The sequence below is a fragment of the Lissotriton vulgaris genome, unplaced genomic scaffold (assembly GCF_964263255.1).
Source record: "Lissotriton vulgaris unplaced genomic scaffold, aLisVul1.2 SCAFFOLD_688, whole genome shotgun sequence".
Lineage (NCBI taxonomy): Eukaryota > Metazoa > Chordata > Amphibia > Caudata > Salamandridae > Lissotriton > Lissotriton vulgaris.
Genome location: NW_028243991.1, coordinates 820,324 through 842,944, shown reverse-complemented (window position 1 = coordinate 842,944; position 22,621 = coordinate 820,324). Strand labels below are relative to the sequence as shown.

Here is a 22,621-nt window from a genome sequence, read left to right as displayed (position 1 = left end):
CGCAGTGTGGATGCTTGAGTGTATTTGGTGACAGCGCAGTGTGTATGCTGGTGTTTATTTGTTGACAGTGCAGTATGGATGCTGGAGTGTATTTGGTGTCAGTGCAGCGTGGGTGTTGGAGTGTGTTTGGTGACAGCGCAGTGTGGTGCTGGTGTGTATTTGGTGACAGCGCAGTGTGGATGCTGGAGTGTATTTGGTGACAGCGCAGTGTGGATGCTGGAGTGTATTTGGTGACAGCGCAGTGTGTATGCTGGTGTTTATTTGTTGACAGTGCAGTATGGATGCTGGAGTGTATTTGGTGTCAGTGCAGCGTGGGTGTTGGAGTGTGTTTGGTGACAGCGCAGTGTGGTGCTGGTGTGTATTTGGTGACAGCGCAGTGTGGATACTGGAGTGTATTTGGTGACAGCGCAGGGTGGATGCTGGTGTGTATTTGGTAACAGCGCAGTGTGGATGCTGGGGTGTGTTTGGTGACAGAGCAGTGTGGATGCTGGAGTGTATTTGGTGACAGCGCTGTGTGGATGCTGGAGTGTATTTGGTGACAGCGCTGTGTGGATGCTGGAGTGTATTTGGTGACAGCGCAGTGTGGATGCTGGAGTGTATTTGGTGACAGCGCTGTGTGGATGCTGGAGTGTATTTGGTAACAGTGCAGTGTGGATGCAGGAGTGTATTTGGTGACAGCGCAGTGTGGATGCTGGGGTGTGTTTGGTGACAGCGCAGTGTGGATGCTGGAGTGTATTTGGTGACAGCGCAGTGTGTATGCTGGTGTTTATTTGTTGACAGTGCAGTATGGATGCTGGAGTGTATTTGGTGTCAGTGCAGCGTGGGTGTTGGAGTGTGTTTGGTGACAGCGCAGTGTGGATGCTGGAGTGTATTTGGTGACAGCGCGGTGTGGATGCTGGAGTGTATTTGGTGACAGCGCTGTGTGGATGCTGGAGTGTATTTGGTGACAGCGCAGTGTGGATGCTGGAGTGTATTTGGTGACAGCGCTGTGTGGATGCTGGAGTGTATTTGGTAACAGTGCAGTGTGGATGCAGGAGTGTATTTGGTGACAGCGCAGTGTGGGTGCTGGAGTGTATTTGGTAACAGCGCAGTGTGGATGCTGGGGTGTATTTGGTGACAGCGCAGTGTGGATGCTGGCGTGTGTTTGGTAACAGCTCAGTGTGGATGCTGGTGTGTGTTTGGTGACAGCGCTGTGTGGATGCTGGCGTGTATTTGGTGACAGCGCAGTGTGGATGCTGGCGTGTATTTGGTGACAGCGCAGTGTGGGTGCAGGTGTGTATTTGGTGACAGCGCAGTGTGGGTGCAGGTGTGTATTTGGTGACAGCGCAGTGTGGGTGCAGGTGTGTATTTGGTGACAGCGCAGTGTGGATGCTGGTGTGTATTTGGTGACAGCACAGTGTGGATGCTGGGGTGTATTTGGTGACATTGCAGTGTGGATGCTTGAGTGTATTTGGTGACAGCGCAGTGTGGATGCTGGTGTGTATTTGGTGACAGCACAGTGTGGATGCTGGAGTGTATTTGTTGACAGTGCAGTGTGGATGCTGGAGTGTATTTGGTGACAGAGCAGTGTGGTGCTGGTGTGTATTTGGTGACAGCACAGTGTGGATGCTGGAGTGTATTTGGTGACAGCGCAGTGTAGATGCTGGAGTGTATTTGGTGACAGAGCAGTGTGGATGCTGGTGTGTATTTGGTGACAGCGCAGTGTGGATGCTGGAGTGTATTTGGTGACAGCGCTGTGTGGATGCTGGAGTGTATTTGGTGACAGCACAGTGTGGATGCTGGTGTGTATTTGGTGACAGCACAGTGTGGATGCTGGAGTGTATTTGGTGACAGTGCTGTGTGGGTGCAGGTGTGTATTTGGTGACAGCGCAGTGTGGGTGCAGGTGTGTATTTGGTGACAGCGCAGTGTGGATGCTGGAGTGTATTTGGTGACAGTGCTGTGTGGGTGCAGGTGTGTATTTGGTGACAGCGCAGTGTGGGTGCAGGTGTGTATTTGGTGACAGCGCAGTGTGGATGCTGGAGTGTATTTGGTGACAGAGCAGTGTGGATGCTTGAGTGTATTTGGTGACAGAGCAGTGTGGATGCTGGTGTGTATTTGGTGACAGAGCAGGGTGGATGCTGGTGTGTATTTGGTGACAGAGCAGTGTGGATGCTTGAGTGTATTTGGTGACAGAGCAGTGTGGATGCTGGCGTGTGTTTGGTGACAGTGTAGTGTGGATGCTGGTGTGTATTTGGTGACAGAGCAGGGTGGATGCTGGTGTGTATTTGGTGACAGAGCAGGGTGGATGATGGTGTGTATTTGGTGACAGCACAGTGTGGATGCTGGAGTGTATTTGGTGACAGAGCAGTGTGGATGCTTGAGTGTATTTGGTGACAGAGCAGTGTGGATGCTGGTGTGTATTTGGTGACAGAGCAGGGTGGATGCTGGTGTGTATTTGGTGACAGAGCAGGGTGGATGATGGTGTGTATTTGGTGACAGCGCAGTGTGGATGCTGGTGTGTATTTGGTGACAGTGCAGTGTGGATGCTCGCATGTTTTTATTCCTCTGAAGCACGCAGGGTGTGTGGTGACGGGTCTCATGGGTTGTATTTCGTGGGCAGGATCCCGGCTCCCCCTCCTCCTCCTGTGCTCCTCGGCACATGTTGTCCGCTCCCTCTGACTCGTCTCTCTTTCTCTCTCCTCAGATTGCTCCGGTCGGACGGACATCGAGGCGGAGGTCGCGCTCTTGGTCGGTGGTGATTTCATTCTATTTGATGGTCTCCGCCCCCTCCTGCAGTCCTCCTTGGGGGTGCTCATGAGGGGCTTCCACGTGTCCCCGGGCTCCGTGCGGCTCCACCTGCTCCTGTACAGCGATGATTCTTTTATACTGGACCGCTTGAAGAGGACCTCCGACCTCCGTCGCCTCATGGGCCCCCTGTCCCCGTGGACCCTTCATGTGTTTCCCAATGTCACTACCCTGGGGGGAGCCCTGACCCAGGTCAGACGGGGGGTGCTGTCCGAGGGCGGGGGGGGGCCGGCCTCACGTGCCCCGGGTCCTCCTGCTCCTCTTCAGAGATTATGAGTTGGACGCCGATACTGTGGGTCCGGCCCGGGAGCTCCAGGGGGCCGGGGTGGAGGTCTTTGTTCTTGATATGCTGTGGGGTAGGGTGTACAAGAGGGATGAGCTGGAGCCCCTCGCCAGCCCCCGGGCTGCAGGCCACCTGTTCATGCCGGAGGGGTATGGAGACCTCCAGCGCCTCCTGCCGGAGCTGACAGAGTCCTTCTGCCTCCGGGTCCAGGACAAGATGAAAAGCATCAAACACAGCCTGGTGGGATCCAAGGGGGAGGAGGCTGAGGCAGGAGCCAAGGAGGAGGAGGCTGAGGCAGGAGCCAAGGAGGAGGAGGCTGAGGCAGGAGCCAAGGAGGAGGAGGCTGAGGCAGGACCCAAGGAGGAGGAGGCTGAGGCAGGACCCAAGGGGGAGGAGGATGAGGCAGGAGCCAAGGAGGAGGAGGCTGAGGCAGGAGCCAAGGAGGAGGAGGCTGAGGCAGGAGCCAAGGAGGAGGAGGCTGAGGCAGGACCCAAGGAGGAGGAGGCTGAGGCAGGACCCAAGGGGGAGGAGGCTGAGGCAGGAGCCAAGGAGGAGGAGGCTGAGGCAGGAGCCAAGGAGGAGGAGGCTGAGGCAGGAGCCAAGGAGGAGGAGGCTGAGGCAGGACCCAAGGGGGAGGAGGATGAGGCAGGAGCCAAGGAGGAGGAGGCTGAGGCAGGAGCCAAGGAGGAGGAGGCTGAGGCAGGAGCCAAGGAGGAGGAGGCTGAGGCAGGACCCAAGGGGGAGGAGGATGAGGCAGGAGCCAAGGAGGAGGAGGCTGAGGCAGGACCCAAGGGGGAGGAGGCTGAGGCAGGAGCCAAGGAGGAGGAGGCTGAGGCAGGAGCACCTTAGACCACAGAGGGCCCCTGGGCCCGGCCGGTCACTCCCTCCACAGCCGGATCCCACCCTCAGACTTCCGGCAGAGAGGAGAGGAGACAGATGGGGGCAGATCACCTAACTTAAGGCAGCTGTCCCTCCCCGGCCCGCATTTTAATGTGTGCGTGTGTTTTAAAGGGGGTTTTAGAGTCTATTTAAAATTCGAGGGAGTTTAGGATTAGAATTTAGAATGCAAATCTGTCTAAGACTAAACTAATCTTCAAGAACAGAAAATTGTCCCTCCCCCTCATCCCATCTCTCATTGAGGCTGAAGCATGAGATTTGACAAAATATTCTGAACCTCATTTACAAACTTTTGACGCGTGGCAGCTGCATCGCCGCACATCACGAGAAAAGGGCAAGAAGGGCATTCCTATCCTTCTCCCTGCGCCAGCACACAAACAGCAGCCGCGCACCATCGCAGACACCCTCATGCCGTGATGGTGCATTCCTGTCCTTCTCCCCTACGGCGGCGCACAAACAGCAGCCGCGCACCATCGCAGACACCCTCATGCCGTGATGGTGCATTCCTGTCCTTCTCCCCTACGGCGGCGCACAAACAGCAGCCGTGCACCAGCGCAGACACCCTTGCCTCGTGATGGTGCATTCCTGTCCTTCTCCCTGCGCCAGCACACAAACAGCAGCCACGCACCAGCACAAACACATTTGCATCATGTTGGTGCATTCCTTTCCCTCTCCCCTGCGGCAGCGCACAAACAGCAGCCGCGCACCATCGCAGACACCCTCATGCCGTGATGGTGCATTCCTGTCCTTCTCCCCTACGGCGGCGCACAAACAGCAGCCGTGCACCAACGCAGACACCCTCATGCCGTGATGGTGCATTCCTGTCCTTCTCCCCTACGGCGGCGCACAAACAGCAGCCGTGCACCAACGCAGACACCTTCATGCCGTGATGGTGAATTTCTGTCCTTCTCCCTGCACCAGCGCCCAAACAGCAGCTGTGCACCAGCGCAGACACCCTCATGCTGTGATGGTGAATTTCTGTCCTTCTCCCTGCACCAGTGCACAAACAGCACCCTTGCGTTGTGGGGGTGATTGTTTTTCTGCTGGAAGGTGCACCGTCCTGCACAAAAACAATCATTAATGACATTTTCCTCTTTCTGTGTGTGCTGCAGAATGCAGCCCTCATAGAAAGAGAAAAAACAAGGAGAAATAAAAGTATTTCTCCTCGTTGCACCACTCCTACACCTCGCGGCTATCCCTCGTAAATCTGGGAATGTTTCCGATTCCACCTGTGTTGTGTGAAAACACCCAGAGCAACACCCATGGAACACCCATGGAACACCCACTGCAACACCCATGGAACACCCATGGAACACCCATGGAACACCCATGGAACACCCATGGAACACCCATGGAACACCCACTGCAACACCCATGGAACACCCATGGAACACCCATGGAACACCCATGGAACACCCACAGAACACCCATGGAACACCCATGGAACACCCACGGAACACCCATGGAACACCCACGGAACACCCATGGAACACCCACTGCAACACCCATGGAACACCCATGGAACACCCATGGAACACCCACAGAACACCCATGGAACACCCATGGAACACCCACGGAACACCCATGGAACACCCACGGAACACCCATGGAACGCCGACAGCAACACCCACGGAACACCCACAGCAACACCCACAGCAACACCCATGGAACACTCACGGAACACCCATGGAACACCCACAGCAACACCCACGGAACACCCATGGAACACCCACGGCAACACCCGTGGAACACCCATGGAACACCCATGGAACACCCACGAACACCCATGGAACACCCATGGAACACCCACGAAAACCCACAGCAACACCCACGAACACCCATGGAACACCCACGGAACACCCATGGAACACCCACAGCAACACCCATGGAACACCCATGGAACACCCACTGCAACATCCTTAGCAACACCCATGGAACACCCATGGAACACCCACGGAACACCCATGGAACACCCACAGCAACACCCATGGAACACCCACGGAACACCCACTGCAACACCCATGGAACACCCACAGCAACACCCATGGAACACCCATGGAACACCCATGGAACACCCACAGCAACACCCATGGAACACCCATGGAACACCCACAGAACACTCATGGAACACCCACAGCAACACCCATGGAACGCCCACAGCAACACCTGTGGAACACCCACAGCAACACCCACGGAACACCCACGGAACACCCACAGCAACACCCATGGAACACCCACAGCAACACCCATGGAACACCCCCAGCAACACCTGTGGAACGCCCCTTTCACGCAGCGTTGTACATGAAAGAGGAATATATTTACAAGGCCATGAAAAGCCATTTAAAGTGGCCTTGCGGGGCCTTGTAAATATGCTGCGGCACATTACGGCACCGTAGCTTTAATAAAGTAATGCTCCAGCGGCGCAAAAGTGCTGCTAGGGCCTGGTAACGGAGGCGCTCTGCTTTGCAAAGTCTTCCTGTATTCGTTACACCAAACATCAGCGACCTGATCCCGCAGCCGGTAGATCGCATTTGACCTTTCCTGGTTTCTTGGTAAAACTTAATTTTAGGGAAGAGAATGAAGTTACAGAGTTTCACTAACTTTTTTAACCAACTAGTCAGTGGTAAACCCAGAGATGGGTTTCTGCACACAGAAGAATATGTGAAACTTAGTCAGGACAACCTAACTCGTCACCCTGCCTCAGTCTGGCCCCTATTAGTGTCTGTACAATCTGAACTGGAATCTTCTAAATTCTTTCTCCTTATTGTTTGCAGCAGATGCTGCCTCTCTCCTTGTACTAAACTCCCTGAGAATTTGAATATGACGAAATGACCCAAATCAGGATCTTAAGTGTGTTTGAAAAATAGGCCGATCAGAGGACGCAACGCTTTTACCGTGCTGTTATGACTTCTTTCCAGGTTTGGTGGCACGTTCCACTTCCTATTTTACCTGAGATTGTTTTGCTTCCATTTTGGTAGTCCTTCTGCCATTTGATATTGTATTGTAATCCACCTAATATTTCTGTTCTTGATGCATTTCATTGTTTATGTCTAAGCACGCCTGAGGCGATGAGCTTCTAGCTGAAGTGTATTTAATAAAGAATTAAGCAAAATATTGAAGTGTCAATGGTTCGTATAAATTTGGGATACCTGTGGTATTTAAATGTATTTAAGGTTATTACACCAATTGTGCTTGTTCTTTATGTGGTTTCCCCCACAGGTAACAACCTGGAAATGTCCTGCTTTTCTCTGGTGACAGCTCTTTCAGGCATTGTGGGCCTTGGCTGCGCCCCTACATAAGAACCCCTCAGGTATAAATAGCAGCGTACAATGGGGACCAGCAGGTACCCCCAAAGCAGAGGCTTGAGAATAGACAACTGCAGTATTGGCCCAGTCTTGGGATATGACCTCTGTCTTGATAGTCGCTGTACAACATATCTAGGAATCTATTCTTAATCTGCTGATATTATTTTGTTATGAAGATTTGTGGAGCGCACTAATCACCCTTGAGGGTATCCAGGCGCTTGAGCAGGTGTGTGGGTGCCTGGTTCCCATGGACCAAATTATTCGGAGAGCCAGGACTTCAGCCTCTTGCCGAACTCAAGAAGTGAGGAGCGGCCCTGATGTGTTAAGGGATGTCTCAAGAAGTGAGGAGCAGCCCTGATGTGTTGAGGGAGGTCTCAAGAAGTGAGGAGCGGCCCTGATGTGTTGAGGGAGGTCTCAAGAAGTGAGGAGCAGGCCGTGATATGTTGAGGGAGGTCTCAAAAAGTGAGGAGTGTCCCTGATGTGTTGAGGGAGGTCTCAATAAGCGAGGAGCGGCCTGATGTGTTGAGGGAGGTCTCAAGAAGAGAGGAGCGGCCCTGATGTGTTGAGGGAGGTCTCAAGAATTGAGGAGCAGACCTTGATATGTTGAGGGTGGTCTCAAGAAGTGAGGAGAGGGCCTGATGTGTTGAGGGAGGTCTCAAGAAGTTCAGGTTTCATCATACATATATCGGTATATTCAGACTCTGTGCCCGTTTTGCATAGACTTGGATCACTTGGATCGTTCCGTCATCTATTTTTTTTACATTCCGAGCTTAGTCCGCCTTTAGATTCATTGTATCGCGTCACAGCTTCACTTCCGACGTTGGGCTTGAGTTTTTTTTTGTTTTTGTTTTTTTGTTAAATTTGTACTTTATTACACCTTTAAATTGTGCACACAGCCTTGATCGCCTACAAACCGGAGGCCGGCGGCAGCAGTAGGTCACACCCAGATCCCTGAGTAGAGGTAACACACACAGCCACGACACCAACAACCCGGAGGCCTGGCGGCGCATCGGTAGGAGCCAAAGAAATGTGAGATAATATCGAATCATGGAAGCAAGTGATGACTGACCTCAATATGACAAAACAAAGCTCAACCAGTGGCGTTGGTGATGACACTCCATAGCGCAGTTCGGTGTGCAGAGGTAATACGGTCAGTATATACATATTGAACCAACTTCTTGAAGACCTAAGGATAAAGTCTCTTGGTAGGGAGAAAGGAAAAGGTGTAGTAAACCACTAAAAACCCACCCAAAAACAAGACCCCCACCCTACGAACTAGCCAGACTACCTAAACCCATGTCCACTCGCCCACTCCCAACAATCACCACGTCCACAGTCAAACTCAAGACCCATAGCTACTGACCCAAGGGCCCATTGGAGCGGAGCAAAGTTCGAGAGGGACTACGCCAACCACCACCCAGAACAGCCGTCACAAGCATCCACCCAGCACATAGCACAGGCAAGACTTAGGCGGGATCCCCCACCCACCTTCAGCACAGGAACACTCAACCACAATTCTCCTCAAAGTCAACCACCGCCACCCCACTCTCCTGCAGCTCATCCAACTCCTCCCCCTCAGGATCTGACTCACTGTCCCCTTGCGCGCTATGGAACGCCCTAAACAACCCCCAGAAGTTCTTGGGGCGACTCTTTGGTGGAAGCAGTTCACTGTACACCTCCGACTGCGTGCAACAGTAAAGCAATTCCGCCTCCCAGCGCTTCTTAGTAGGAACCGGCCCCCTCATCCAGCACAACGCAACCAGTCGCTTGGCCATCAGCAACGCCATGTCAGCAAGCCGCCTCAATGCCACCGGAAGCGGCTTAGAGAAACCCAGCAATGCCAGCGCCGGGCAGGGCAAAATCTCCACACCCAGGATAGAGCTAAGGTCCGCAAAGACCTCTACCCAAAACTTATGGATATTAGGACAAGTCCAGGACATATGGAGAAAATCAGCCGTGGGGAAGTGGCAGCGCTCACATTCCGCCGACTCCCGCAGCCCGTACCTGTGTAGCCTGTCAGGCGTGTAATATACCCGCTGTAGGTACTTAAAGTGAATTAGGCGGTGCCTACTGTTAAGTGAAATTTTCCTAGTGTTCGCGCAGCAATAACGCCACATCTCGTCCGAGATAGAAGACTGAAGGTCGGCTTGCCAGGCCAATCGGGCCCTGGAGGGGGGGCACTGCCGATGCCCATCACCCAGTTTCTTAAGAGCCGTGATCAATTTACGGGAAGAGGGGGTCTTGATTACATACGTGAGCTTAGGCACTTCCTGCGGCTCCGCCAATTCCGGACCCAGTGTTACCAGCGCCGCTCTACGAACCCTATGGTACTGGAAGCTATGTAATAGCGTCGCCCCAGGCAGGACCGGAGGGCCTGCTGCGACGTCTTCATAGTGCCATTTAAGAAGAGATCCCCCACCGTGACAATGCCCAACTCTCGCAACACTTTCAGGACGCCTTTCTCCGTCAGCGGGGCCAACCATACTGCCCACTCCACTCGGAGTAGGGGTGAGTACAGCAGTTCGCTCACTCGGGAGCGAACCATTGCATGCCAAGCGTGGTTTGTGGCAGCGATAGAGTCTAAGTTACCGACCCTACGATCGGCTGGATAGCAGATCGTGGCCGGGAGAGGGATAGGGTCTGCAAAGAGGCGTTCCAATTTCACATGTGGGATGCCAGGATCCCTGTGAATCCATGTATGGAGATGTGCCCCCTGTGCGATCCTGTAGTACCGTTCCAGGTCCGGAGCCCCAAGACCCCCCTGATCATACGGAAGAAGGAGCGTTTGCCATTGAACCCTCGGCTGCTTGCCCCCCCACGCAAGTCGTATAAGTGTCTGGGTAAGTTGCCGAAAAAAGGCCTTAGAGAGGACCACAGGTATGTTTGTGAATAGAAAGAGGAATCTGGGGAGCACCACCATTTTCATGAGCGCTATCCTACCCATAAGGGAAAGCGGGAGCCTACACCACACCTCAACATCATCCACCAGTTTGGAATAGGAAACCCTGTAATTCTCTCGTATCAGGACCTCAGGGTCAGTGTGAATGAGGGTCCCCAAATAACGTATGGAGTCCGTGGTCCATTGCAATGGGTACTCCGAGTCGAACGGGAGCGTTACCGGAGTCAAGGGCAACGCCACTGATTTATCCCAATTGACCCGAAGGCCCGACAAGGCCCCGAACCTCACCACTTCCCGCAATACCGCCGAGAGATTTGCTTCCGGGTCACGGACATACAGCAGAGTGTCATCCGCATAAGTCGAGATACCAATCTGGTACGATGGAAAGTTGATTCCCTCGAACCTGTGATATTCTCTTACAGCGCAGGCCAGGGGTTCTGCCACCATGGCGTACAACAGCGGAGAGAGGGGACAGCCCTGCCGAGTGCCCCTGCTAATCTCGATCGGGGCAGTGACCAAATTCCCTATTTTCAGTCGCGCAGTGGGTTTGTAGTATAGAGCTCCCAGCATCTGCAGAAATGGTTCTCCGAGCCCGTACTTACGAAGGACTCTGAGCATGAACGACCACTCTACAGAGTCAAAGGCCTTTTCCATGTCTAGGAAAATGGCCACAGCCTTATTTTCCTGCCGGACATGCTGAATTGTGCCCAACACCGTGCGGATGTTGGGCTTGAGTGCTTTTAATCTAAGGCGGGGATTAAGAAAGCGTTCTGCGAGGGAAGAGATATTCTTCATGAACAGTGCGGTCGGGTCGCCGAATACGCGAGCAGTCCACTGAATCTAAGGTAATATCGAGACGTAAGATTTTTGCAGTCTGTCACTTTGGTTAAGTAAATGCAGACGCATTGGAGTGATTGTGAGAAGTTGGCCTGGTATATAATGCTCACTAATTCTTAGTGATCACTTTGTACCGTGCCAAGGAACCCTTATGATGATGGTTGTAATTCAACCTTGTAGACCAGTTATCCTAGTGGTAACGTGGACAAAGCAGTCTTAGGCTAAACTCTGAAAGGCATGTGAAGCCAGCTGTTATACCATACACAACCCCCTTGAATACCAAATGAAAGGGACACCACACAGATATATATTGAAAATATATATTGATTTATTAACTATAAAGTCCCCTGTACTCTTTATGAGCACAGAAGCACAAGCGTTAAATCACAAGACAATTTAAAATACACAAAAGTTGCACAATATGGATGAGCCCTAGGGGCCACCTAAACCATATACTAAGAAAGTGGTATAAGAGATACCAAAAGGAAAGGGAACAGGCCTAGGGCCTTGGGAATCGCTGGAGCTATTCGAGACTAGCAGTGACTAAGTCGGGAAAGGCCAGCGGGACTCGGGTGCAGTGTTCAAAGTGCACGCACTTTCCAATGTAAAGTCTATGGTGCGTAAAAAGTACAAAGTTAGAAAGTTAGGAACCTTCCGAGTGACCTACGGAGCTGAAACTTAAGACACAGGCCCTTGAGATGTGTACCAGTGCAGGAACACTGGTGGAGCTGAGTTACCTCACCCACAGGAAGCGGGTGCACAGGGTCGAAGTAGTGTCGGGTTTCGTCACGCTGGTCGATGGTGCTTGGAGCTGAAGATGCTGCAGGCGGCTCGATGTGAAGAGTTCCGGTGGATCCAAGGGTGGATCTGAAGTGGTGAAGACCTGAAAGCAGAGGGGACAATGTTCAAAGTCACTAGCCAGTGACTACCGTGGAACCAGATTGGAACCAGGCGATGTCGGGTGCAAACAGGCGTTGTCATGTAGCTTCTCTCTGCATCCACATGGACACCGGGGGTTGAGGACGTCCAGGAGCCGGTCACGAGCTGTCCCACGCAGGCTTCTCGCTGTTGGCGGTGTCGGCGACCTGATCGGAGCAAACAAGCCTTGGCTAATGCAAGCCACGCAGGAATCAAAAGATGCTTAACACTCGGACCAGCAAGGTCAGAGCGAGTGCTCCTTTCACAGGAGCTTGGGTAGGTCTGGAGCAACCAGACCTGCTGTAGAGTTCGTCGGTTTTGTTGCCAAGATGGCCGCTGACCACGTGGCTAGTGGCCGGGATGGCGCATCGAGTGGCACAATGCAAAAGGGCCCCACGCAGATCGTGGAGATGCTGGAGGGCTGATCTTCGGTGCAAGGGCTGCTCGGTGGTAGGGGTTCTCAGTCCCCAAAGCACAACGTCGAGGATGCCTCAGAAGCTGCGCAGTCAGCTTTTCGAGTGTCTTTCAAGAGGTCCGGTCCCACGTCACTCGGTGCCTCCACGGGTCCCTTCTTTGCAGGGACTGTGGATCGGGCTCTGAGAGGTCTGGGAGTCTGGTTCTTGTCGGGCTCTGGACTCGGGCTCCGGCGGGAGGCGGCGGCAAAGCAGATGTCGAGTTGCTGGTTGGTGCCTGTGTTCACAGGGTGGCCACTCCTAGGCCACAAGGGAGAGTCTCTTCAGTCTTCTGAGCAGCAGAATGTCGAAGTCCAGTCTTCTTCTGTATTTCAAGTTGATTCAGGATGATCTGCTGTGCATTGGCACTACTCCCACTCTTACTCCCAATCTGAGGGGTGGATCACCTACTAGGTCCCTCCTCTGGGAGGAACCAGGAAGGGGGGCGGTTACACCCCCTTTCCTTTGTCCAGTTCCGCACCAAGCCTGGGTCTGGAAAGTCCCAGGACCGGTTTGGACTGGCCTATGCACGGGGACACCTTGTGTGCCCCGGGCATGTCTGATTCTATTCAGCCCTGTCTTACCCAATACACAAAACCCTGTCTGGGGTGGTGCTCGCACCTCCCAAGGCAGGAAACCCTTTGTCCAGGCCACCATCTGCCGGGTTTCGGTCAGCAGCAGGAGGCCAGACTCGTGTCTGTGGTGGCAGCATCCATTTTGTGATGCTGAGGCTCTGGTTAACTTTAACCGGGGTTAAGGCTACACACATGTCGTGTCACTCTAGAAGGGTGGAATGCTATCCCCGTTGACAGAACTGTCGAGGGGATAGTATTCCAATTCGTATCACACCTTACTCGACATGTTTTGATAAAGCCAAACCAAAGATAGCATTTAACCGCGAGGATTATAATGCACTTAAGAGTATATGGTATATGCTAGAGCACCATCTCACATATTTCCAAGCACTCTGCCTCCAGGATTGATGAGGCCTTCCATAGGAGTGGCTGATAGGAACATATGTGTCCAGTTTAGGGTTAGGCACAGACATACTGTACCTAAGTAAGAGGTGATTACACCAACTTACCCCAGCTGAGTGATCAGCCAGTTGTGTCAAATATGGAGGCCAGGCCAGGGGTGGCACAATACATGCTGCAGCCCCTGGTAGGCCTTGGATACACCTATGCCCTGGGTACCTATGGTACACTGTTACAGGGGCCTATAAGGTGAACCAGTTCCAATTCGTAATGCACCTAAAGTGCATTGGCAGTAATTTAGAGAGAGAACAGCGGGCTGTGGGTCTGATTAGCAGGCCCACAGCCACATTAAGTCATAAACCAGTGAAGCAAAAAGCAAAAAATTGGGGTGACCATAGGCTAGCAGACCCTACTCTCCTACATAACCCCCTCCCCACACACGCAGGGACATTAGACTAACCTTGACCAGTTGTGTCTTCATGTTCTAAGTGGAAGTACCTGGAGAGACCATCTGCGTTGCCATGGTCAGTCCCTGGGTGGTGCTCCACTGTAAAGTCCATCCCCTGTAGGGAAATGGACCACCTGAGTAGTTTGGGGTTTTCACCCTTCATCTGATTAAGCCATAAGAGGGGCTTATGGTCGGTCTGAATCTTGAAGTGAGTGCCAAACAAGTATGGTCTCAACTTCTTCAGGGCCCACACCACAGCAAAGGCCTCCCTCTCTATAGCTGACCAACGTTTCTCTCTGGGGGTCAGCCTTCTGCTAATGAAAGCAATGGGCTGGTCCTGGGCATCTACATTAAGCTGTGAAAGCACTGCTCCCACTCCCAACTCAGAAGCATCTGTCTGGACAATGAACTCTCTTGAGTAGTCAGGACTCTTCAGGATAGGTGCAGAGCACATGGCCTTCTTCAGGCCATCAAATGCCTTTTGACAGACTTCTGTCCACTGAACCTTTTTGGGCATCTTCTTAGATGTCAGATCATTAAGAGGAGTCACAATGGACCCATAGTTCTTAACAAACTTCCTGTAGTACCCAGTCAGGCCCAAGAAAGCTCTGACCTGTGTCTGGGTAGTTGGAGGGGACCAGTCCTTTATGGTCTGGATCTTACTCTCCAGTGGTTGAACTTGGCCTCCACCTACAAGGTGCCCCAGGTATACAACCTTGCTCTGCCCTATCTGGCACTTGGTTGCCTTGATAGTGAGGCCTGCCTTCTGCAGATCCTCAAGCACTTCCTTCAGGTGGACCAGGTGATCCTCCCAGGTGGAGCTAAAGACAGCAATATCATCCAGATAAGCTGCGCAAAAGTCATCCAACCCAGTAAGGACTTGATTCACCAACCTTTGGAAGGTGGCAGGTGCATTTTTCAAACCAAAGGGCATCACCACAAATTGATAATGCCCACTAGGGGTAGAAAATGCTGTCTTGGCTTTAGACTCCTCAGCTAACCTGATTTGCCAGTAGCCAGCTCTCAAGTCAAATGTGCTCAAATATTTGGCAGAAGCCAACTTGTCAATGAGCTCATCTGCCCTTGGAATAGGGTGTGCATCTGTCCTGGTGACAGCATTGAGTCCTCTGTAATCCACACAGAACCTCATCTCTCTCTTGCCATCTTTGGTGTGAGGTTTGGGGACCAGAACCACTGGGCTAGCCCAGGGGCTCTCTGAAGGCTCAATAACACCTAATTCCAGCATCTTTTGCACCTCAGTCTTTATACAGTCCCTGACGTGGTCAGGTTGCCTGTAAATCTTGCTCTTTACAGGAAGACTGTCACCAGTGTCCACCACATGTGTACACCAGTTAGTCTGACTGGGTGTCAATGAGAACATATGCCTGTATGCCTGTAGAACTTGTCTGCAGTCATGTTGCTGATGTTCAGTGAGGCTGCCACCTAAGGCCACACCATCAACTGAGCCATCCTCAGGGTTCTGAGTGAGCGGGTCTGGGAGAGGGTCACTCTCTTCCTCCTGTCCCTCATCTGTAGCCATGAGCAAGCCCATGTCTTCCCTGTTGACATATGCCTTCAATCTGTTAACATGGAGCACCCTGTGGGGGCTCCTGGGAGTTCCTAGGTCCACCAAGTAGGTAACCTCTCCCTTCTTCTCCAGAATTGTATGGGGTCCAGACCACTTGTCTTGGAGTGCTGCTGGGGCCACTGGCTCCAACACCCATACCTTCTGCCCAGGCTGAAATTCAACAAGGACAGCCTTTTGGTCATGCCAAGCTTTCTGTAATTCTTGGCTAGCCTCAAGGTTTTTGGATGCCTTTTCCATGTACTCTGCCATCCTGGAGCGGAGACCAAGTATATAGTCCACTATGTCTTGCTTAGGCTTTTTGAGAGGTAACTCCCATCCTTCCTTCACCAGACACAGGGGTCCTCTTACAGGGTGCCCAAACAACAATTCAAAGGGGCTGAAGGCAACCCCCTTTTGAGGGACCTCTCTGTAAGCAAACAAAAGGCAGGGCAGTAGGATGTCCCATCTTCGCCTGAGCTTTTCAGGTAATCCTTTAATCATGCCCTTTAGGGTCTTGTTAAATCTCTCAACAAGCCCATTGCATTGTGGGTGATAAGGAGTGGTGAACTTGTAGTTGACACCACATTCCTTCTACATAGCTGTCAAATATCCTTACATGAAGTTGGCACCTCTATCAGATATTACCTCCTTAGGAAACCCCACTCTGGAGAAAACTCCAAGTAAGGCCCTGGCCACAACAGGAGCTGTTGTGGTCCTAAGTGGAATTGCCTCTGGGTACCTGGTGGCATGATCCACTACCACCAGTATGAATTTGTGCCCAGATGCTGTAGGGGGATCCATTGGACCTACAATATCAATCCCCACTCTTTCAAAGGGAACCCCCACCACAGGTAGTGGTATTAGGGGGGCCTTTGTTGTTCCACCTGCTTTACCACTGGATTGGCAGGTTTCACAGGAGCGACAAAACTCCTTGGTGTCTTCAGACATGTGAGGCCAGTGAAAATGAGGTACAAGCCTGTCCCAGGTCTTATTCTGGCATAAGTGTCCTGCTAGAGGAATATCCCAGGCTAAGGTGAGAAGGAAACCCCTAAATTGCAGAGGTATAACCAACCTCCTGGTTGCACCAGGCTTGGGGTCTCTACCCTCTGTATAAAGGAGTCCTTCATCCCAATAAACTTTATGGGCACCTTGAGCATTCCCAGCAGCCTCAGCAGCAGCCTGCTGTCTGAGGGGTTCAATAGAAGGACAGGTTAACTGAGCCTGCCCCAAGTCTGCCCTAGAAAGTCCCCCTGTCCCCAGAAACTCAACCTGGTCAGGTTCAAGTTCTTCAGAGACAGTTCCTTCAGGGGTCTCAAGACCAGCTTCCTGTGAAGCTTGATCCTCACTTGCAAGCAGTTGGGAAGGCACCGCCTTAACCCTCCTGTTCTTCTTCTTGGAAGGTGCTTGGTCCATTGTTCCAGGATCGAAGACCTGAGGTTCAGAGAGGCACTTTTTGGCCTGTGACCTGGTCACAGCAAGGACATGTGATGATATCCCTAACATCTCTGCATGAGTCCTGTACTCAACTTCTGACCATAGAGAGTTCTCCAGGTCATTGCCCAACAAACATTCAACTGGGAGATCAGCACTAACCACAACTCTTTTTAGGCCAGTTACACCTCCCCAGGAAAAGTTAACAAGTGCCACACTATGTGTAGTAGTGACATTGCTGGCATTGGTCACCAGGTAATTATCACCTGGCATGTATTGTCCAGGGTCCACAAAGTTAGGTGTCACCATAGTGACACTGGCACACGTGTCCCTGTAAGCTTGAGCCACTTTGTTGTTAATCAAAGGCGTCTGTCTGTATTTGCCCAGGTTACTGGGGCTTATGTCAGGGGTCAAATCTATGTCCCCTTCACAAATCAGAACAGCCTGAGTAAGGGTTCTGACTAGGTCAGAATCTCCTTCAGTTCCCAAGGTGATACCCACTACCCCCTTGGTTTGAGGACCAGCACTGCTAGCTGTACTAGTGGGTGCAGTTGCCTTAGGGGCTGCAGTGTTGGGGGCTCCACCCTTTTTACACTCACTTGTCCAGTGAGAGGTGTTCTTACAAGTTTTACACCAGGGTTTCTTCTGACCTTCTGTAGGAAGGAGGAGTCTCTAGTTGGCGCAGTGCAGCACTAGCGACAAGCAGGGACTCTCTCTTCCTCGTCAGGGCTAAGGGTTACCTTCAAGAACAACCTCTGCTTACCCTCTAGGTAGTGTGGCACAAGCAGTCTAGGCTAATCTCTGGGGCACATAGGGTTAAACACTTGCAATATTACACCATCACAACCAACCCACCACACAATGACACCAAACTGTATTGTAGTAAAAATATATTCTCTTTATATTTTGTTCAGCAGCAGGCTTGTAAATACAGTTTCAGGCACTTTCAAAATGTCAGGTTCCAGTTGTTCTTAGCAATGTCACAGTTCTTTATCAGCTTGTGTTGGACCTGGGCCTCTTGGCAGGGTCATCCCTAAACTTTTTGCCTTCCTCCAATACTCTCTCTGACCTGTTTTTGTTGGTTTAATGACTCTGGGCACTTTACCACTGCTGACCAGTGCTAAAGTGCATATGCTCTCCCTGTATAAAGTATAACTGTGTTTGGTATACCTGATTGGTTCATTGGATTTACTATCAGTCCCCAGTAAAGTGCACCAGGAGTGCCAGGGCTTGTAAATGCCAATACTTCTAGTGGGCCTGCAGCGCTGGTTGCGCCACCCACAGAAGCAGCCTTAAAATGTGTCTAGCGTCTGCCATTGCAGAACCTGCGTGCAGTCTGGTACTGTCATGCTGGCTGGGCAAGTGCACCCACTTGCCAGCCCCTAAACCTTCCCTTAACTTCATATTAGTCACCCCTATGGTAGGCCCTAGGGCAGGGTGCATTGTAAGTGTAAGGTAGGACATGCCCTGATGTGTGTGGCATATCCTAATAGTGAATTACAGCCAAATTCGTTTTTCACTATTGTAAGGCTACCTGCTCCCCTTAGGCCAGGATGGGCTGCTGGAATTATTACACTCTATAATCCCAGCAGGCTCAGGGAGCATGGTAGAAAATAATGTTTAGTATGCCTGAACTCAGAATAATAAAATACTTCTTTTAGTAAAGTTTATTTTAATATCCTGTGTTTGCAAATGCTACTTTTAGAAAGTTTGCATTTGCTTGCCTAACCATTTCAGCCCGCCTCTGCAGTACGTGTATCTGACTGTCTGGGTTGTGTGAGTGACAGGGCTGGGGGATGACAGGTGGTGAATACAAGGATTACACCTTAGTGGGAGGTAGGAGTGGCCCTTGACTCTTAATCTGGCTGTGCTCTGCCACCACAATGCTGGCTCCGCCCCCCTGGGGAGCGACTGATGACTCAGCCTGCACCTGGCCCAGGAAGGGCGAAGCCCCATCATCAAGGTACTCCTGGCTGCCCCTGTCCACACAATGCTGGCTCCACCTCCTGTGGAGCGTCTGATGTGCCTGCCCCTCACACTGAAAGCAGAAGCCAGATTACACCCATCAAGGACTCAGAGACTGAAAGTGGCTATGCAAAGGCCCCCCTGGCCTGTAAGAACAAAAGAAACTGTGTATAAAAGTAGGAGCCCTGCTCCTTGTAAATCAGATTCCTGTTTTACCACAAAGGACCTCTGCCCGACTAGAAGGAGAAGAGACGCTGGAAGGACTGGCCTGCTGCTTGCCTTGCTGAGAAAGGAGAGGAGAAGACTTGCTTTAAAGACTTTGCTGCTTTGTGCTCTAAACATTCTCCAAGGGCTTGATTGAGCTTGCCCCCTGACCTGAACCCCAGGACTAGTGGGTTCTTGGTGCTTTTGCTCATCTTGACTTCCGAGCCGTGTGTGCTTTCCTGCTGGAGCCAGACTGCGCCCCTCATCGCCCCCTCCTAGGGCTGTGGCACTCGGGAGCTTGCCAGCCTCTGCCCTGTGAGAGCCTCGCTCCCACCGGAGTCGCTCTCTGCCCCCAGGCTTGGCTTCCTGCTCCTCTGCCCCTTGCCTGCTACTGGAGTGCCTTGAGACGCTTTTCCCCCCTCCCGCCGGAATTCCCTCTGTGGATTGTGCTCCACGCCGGGTCCACAGCTGCACAGTCCGTGCCCTGTGACCCCGCTTTGTGATCCCAGAGATTGTCAGGCTGCGCCGCCCCCTCTGAGGAGACCCCCGCACCGTCGTGCTAAGGGTCGCGGGCCGCGCCTGCCTGATTGTACACACCCGCTGACGTCCGGATCCAGAAGTGCCCCCATCGCCTGAGTCGCACTAAGCCTGTGCCGACTCTCGCCAAGAAGAAGAAGTGTCGATAAATCACCATCGGGCTCGGGGCCCGCAACGTTTTATTTCCCCGTCAGCCTTCCCTGTGCCTTGGCCCAAGAGCCTCCTCTCATCCCTCCCTGCTCCTCAGTGCAGCCAGGAGCCCCCACCTCTGGAAAAGGCCGGGGCTCCTCCAGGCTCCTCTCCTCGCCTGCTTGCTGCTCCGCAGCTCAGCCCCCACCTCCGGAAAAGGCCCAGGGTTTTTCGAGGCTCTCTGTTGTCTCCATTCAAAGCCTACCGCGAGATGCGTGAGAGTTGGTAGGGGCCGAGTCAGTTTCACCCTTGAAGGCAGGAGAGGCGCTGCAAGGCACGCCTAATGCCCGGGGAGAGTCCCAAAGCCCCAGAACAGAGAGAGGCTTTCTTTTGAAAGGCAAGAACACGGAGAGAACTGTGGAATTTGAGACACCAAGGGAGATAAAACGTAACAGAGCTAATGTTGGAACATTGAAGTTCAGAAATCCGCAGTAAAAGCAAATTACCAAAGAACTTCTCCTTTTTGAACTGAAACTAAGAATCTTTGCCTATTTACAACCTGTGGTGCACCAGAAACGTTATTTGGTCTTGTGATAAGTCTGACCTAAGAGATATATATATTTTACATAAAGAAGCGTATTTTTATATACTCACAGCCTGGTGTCCATTTGTGGGGGGATTGGTGTATTTTACTGTGTGTGTGATTACAAATGCTTAACTAAACAACGCCTGGAGAATAGCCTTGTCTGCTCATGCCACGCACCAAGAGGGTGAGTAAGGGTCTTTCTAAAGGGGTCATCCTTCGCTCTGACTTAGAGGAGAGGGTCCCTGCTTGTCACAAGTGCATACTTGCGCCAACCAGAGACCCCCAATTCTAACAGCTTGTCTTTCTAATTCCCCAAATACGATATTGTTTGGGGCCTTTCTGTTCAAGTTTATCAAAAACAAAGGCGGAGTTGCCTGCTGGGGGCCTTGGCGCACCTCCGAGGACTGAATGGGCCCGACCGGCCGGGGCTCACGCTTCTAGCGGGAGCGGCGGCAGGTTGGCTCGAGTCCGCCTCTCTGTGCGAGCCGCACGGCTGTGCGCGGCTGGCGGGGGAGAGAGCGGGGGCCCTGGGAGCGCTCCACACGCGGCTCCGAGGGCTTGGCTGATCAGAGGGCGGTGCGAGCGGGCAGGCCAGATGCTCGCACCGCGGGGGCAACAACAGTACCTTTGTCTTCCTTGAACAGGGTCGAGGCAGTCCGGTCACAGGTCAGCGTGGTGGTCCGCGTCGCGGTGCCTTCCTCCCGGGGTTGGAGCGAGCGGCGGCTCGGCTCGAGCTCGGAGGTTGGCGTTGCGGTGCGGGCCAGGCCACAGGGACAGAGCGCCTCGAGATTTCCTGACCAGGAGGGCACACGCAGAAGGCAGCGATCCTCGGCGCAGGCCTCTATTAATCCAGGCGACGTTCAGGCACCCCACGCAACAGCTGTTTCTCGGACAGCGGCGGCGCGTTCAGGGGCACAAGACACGAAGGGGTGCAAGCAGGCACCGGGCGCCACCTTTCTTCACATTGCGAGCTGCAGCTCGGGGCCAGTCACGGTGCTCGGATCAGCTGGGCTGGTCTTCACGATGCTTCTGGGCCAGGCAGGCGGCAGTCACTTTGTTTAGAGGGAGGGCAGCTCCCAGAGCGTTGCTGAAGAGCGCGGTGGTCACAGCGCGCTCCGCTTTTCCTGGAGAGGCTTGCAGAAGGAAAACAGCGTCTTCCAGTGGTCCCTTGGTCAGGGGGTAGCGCCCACTGTTCCTGGGGCGCTGGTCAGGGGGCAAGTTCACAGGCAAGCCCTTGGAGATCTTTCAGCAGAGTTTGGCACAAAGTTAATTAAAAGCAAAAGTCTCTTGTAGTCTTTTCTTTCCTCTCCTTCTGCAGCAAGGCACCAGACACAGGCCAGAGACAGCACTCCTCCTTGTCCTTCCAGGTCCTTCTCTTCGGGCAGAGTTTCTTCTGTAGCGCAAACAGGATCTAATTTACAAGGAGCAGGGCTCCTACTTTTATACCCAGTTTCTTTTGTTTTTACAGGCCAGGGGGGCCTTTGCATAACTGTTCTCAGTCCCTGAGCACTTGTGGTGGGTACTTCTGCTTCTGCATTCAGTGTGAGGGCAAGCACGTCAGCCGCTCCCCAGGGGGGCGGAGCCGGCATTGTGAAGACAGGGGCAGCTTGAGCACTTTGTTGACAAGCTTCGGTCCTTCCTGGGCCAGGTGCAGGCTGAGTCATCAGTCGCTCCCCAGGGGGGCGGAGCCAGCATTGTGGAGGCAGAGCACAGCCTGATGCATCATTCAGGGGAAACTCCCACCACCCACTAAGGTGTCATCCTGCTATTCACAACCTGTCAATTCCCAGCCCTGTCACTCACACACTCAGACAGTCAGATACACACAAGAGCAGAGGCGGGCTGAAATGGTTAGGCAAGCAAATGCTAACTTTCTAAAAGTAGCATTTGCAAACCCAGGATATTAAAATAAACTTTACTAAAAGAAGTATTTTATTATTCTGAGTTCAGGCATACTAAACATGACTCTCTACCATGTTCCCTGAGCCTGCTGGGATTATAGAGTGTAATAATTCCAGCAGCCCATTCTGGCCTAAAGGGAGCAGGTAGCCTTGCAATAGTGAAAAATGAATTTGGCAGTAATTCACTATTAGAACATGCCACACACATCAGGGCATGTCCTACCTTACACTTACAATGCACCCTGCCCTAGGGCCTACCATAGGGGTGACTAATATGAAGTTAAGGGAAGGTTTAGGGGCTGGCAAGTGGGTGCACTTGCCCAGCCAGCATGACAGTACCAGACTGCACGCAGGTTCTGCAATGGCAGACCCTAGACACATTTTAAGGCTGCTTCTGTGGGTGGCGCAACCAGCGCTGCAGGCCCACTAGCAGTATTGGCATTTACAAGCCCTGGCACTCCTGGTGCACTCTACTAGGGACTAACAGTAAATCCAATGAACCA

At 52.5% G+C, this 22,621-nt stretch overlaps 1 pseudogene; it reads left to right on the top strand.

Annotated features, from left to right (window-relative positions):
* The window catches only part of LOC147668185 (uncharacterized), a 44,451-nt pseudogene extending 40,534 nt beyond the window's left edge, over nt 1–3,917 (top strand).
* The last annotated feature ends 18,704 nt before the right edge of the window (nt 3,918–22,621 follow it).